This window comes from Geospiza fortis, unplaced genomic scaffold (assembly GCF_000277835.1).
Source record: "Geospiza fortis unplaced genomic scaffold, GeoFor_1.0 scaffold182, whole genome shotgun sequence".
NCBI lineage: Eukaryota > Metazoa > Chordata > Aves > Passeriformes > Thraupidae > Geospiza > Geospiza fortis.
Window position 1 is genome coordinate 3,584,470 of NW_005054367.1, and position 2,613 is coordinate 3,587,082.

Below are 2,613 nucleotides of genomic sequence, written 5' to 3' on the forward strand. Positions count from 1 at the left end.
GTTGAGTTTGGCATCAAGCTTGGTAATGGCAAAATGATGTTGCCCATCGCCCCAGTATGGTATTTGCATATCAAAAGTACATTTGAATAAAGAAGTTCAAGAGACATTTTATTAGAGCAGCCACAGAAAAGTAAAAAGTCATGTTCCTCTTCAGACACAGTCCAAGGCTTCTATATAGCTGCCATCAAAAATGGTATTCCTTCTTCCTCTGTCCATTACTCTCCAGCAAAAACACAACTGCAGGTATGTTTCCACAGGAGAACATTTACCTTATGCCATTTCCAAACTTCAGGAAAAATTAAGTTTCTGAGATTAGTTATATAAGAAAAAGGAAACTTGAATTTTATCTGCAAGTGCAAACTTAAACCAAGCAAACTGTTATTTGTATTTTGTTTGCTCTATAAAAAGCCTAGGAATACAAAGAACTTTTAACTGAATATAAAACTCAATATTTTCTTTCCAGGTGTCCATAGAAATACCAGTATAGTAGAAAATAAATATAAAACCTGCAAAATACCTTAATTTGGTTTTGCTAAGAAGCCCTCTCACTATGAAAAGAATGGGGGAAAGGGTGAACTAGTTCCTCTTTATTTCCAGCTTGCTGCTTTAATTCCATGTTGCATATGAAACAACAAACAAAATTCTAAGGAATGTAAAAAGTTCCTGTGTCTACAAAAGCCTTAATAATACCACCCTGAGCTGAAGAACAATGGCACTGACATGAAAGGATTTTCATTTCTAAGAAATACCTTAAATCAAAGTTCAGGAATACATGGATTCCATGCTCTTCTGCAGGGCTGATTTAAACCAGACCCACTAACCTGAAATATGCTTCCTTCCTGGGAGACTGAGCTGCAGCAGCTCAGGGCACCCCAGGTGAGACAGTGGGCTGGAGACAGGGTGGTACCTCAGGTCTGGGTGAAAGAGGAGGATCTGCATTAAACAGAACATTCCAGGTATAATGCTACATTTCATACACTGTTCCTGGCTCACAAAGATGGACTGCAGTCTCCAATAACTACAATCGGTACAAAATTTGGAAAATTCTCCACTTAAAAAATGGCAAACCCCATGTTTAATATCCACAGAGCATTAAGGTACAAATAAAATTGCTGCTTTCCATGTTCCCTTTATCACTGCATCTTTCTGAGACTTGTATCCTAAAGGTTCATTTTTCCAAATGGCATAATTTTGGCAGAGGATGAGGTCAGTGAACTCCCAGATTATGCACTGTCTATCTCTCCTGCAGCATTACAGGGATATGCAGATGCTCAGCACCTCAGCTAAAACAAATGTGCAGAGCATGAATATTACAATTACCAGAGAATTAAAAAAATCTGTCTGCATTCAAAGTAAAAATAAAACTGGGAAATTTCAAAATTTCCTGAGGTGCTCTTTTTGATCAACTAGAACTTTGGCTTCATTTCAATCTAGGCATTTCTTTCATAGTACAATGCAAAATACAAACTACATTGTGAAGAATATAAAAGCTTTTTTTTTCCAGTTGGGAATGCCAGAACATATCCATTGTTTTTTTTCTCAAGCATATTCTTTAGCAAGTATGATTTTACAAAGAAGTTAATCATCAGTGGAGTTGTAGTCTCAAATGGAAAGAGGGTCTGTTTCGTTTTGATTTTTTTCTAGTAGAAATTACATAGTCCTAGAATTTTCAGATTTTAAAGTTCTCTAGTTCTACATGAAATTTCCCATTCTTTTTTACAATAAAATTCAATAATGCCCTTTATCATAATTCATAATGGAAGTGTCTATTCATGGTAAACTATGTAACTTGGGTCCACTCTAGGCTGAATGGTTTTTAATTTTTTTTATGTATTTGTGTACTTTTGCAGGTTTTGAAATAAAATACATATTGGTGCTGATGGATGAGAAAGCACAAATGAAGTGACATTCTATAAAATCATCAGCTCTGGGGAGATGTTGAAAAGGCAAAGTTTGATGATGTGTCAGAGTAAAAGAAATGATGGCACGAAGAAGTGATCAGATGGAAGGTTTAAAATGAGAAGGGAAAAAAGGAATTTTTCCCACAGAAAGAATAATTAAACTGAACTCATTGTGAACAGACACAGTGGAACCCAAGAGGATAACTGAACTGTACAAAGCTGGGATTCCAGACATACATTCAGCTTGATAAAGCTGCTTCAGAAGTCAGGAAATTCAAAGGTAAGTGTCTCACAACAGAGTTTTTTAGGCATCTTCCTCAAAAAGATACTGAGCTAGATACTTCTTATTAATATGCATTTTTGTTAATAATCTCTTCAATCTAAACTATAAAACGTGCTGTGCAACATGACTGAACAAACATCGCTGTGAGAAGTATTTCCCCCTTGTTTGAGTAATTTGAATTTGTAAGCTAATGTAAGTTTTTGTATTAAATAATGTACTGTGTGCAATTTTCTTTCTTGTAAAGTACTTTGAAGCTTTCAAAGGGCACTCTAGGTTCATAAATAATGTGGTGTACTTTGCCAGAACTGTAGTGCATTTCTTGTAAGTTCTGAATGTTCTTTGCCAGAACTGCAACATGCTACATGCCAAATCCTGCACACAAATGTTCTACATGTGGCAAATACATATTGGTAAAGACCAGAGGCGTGG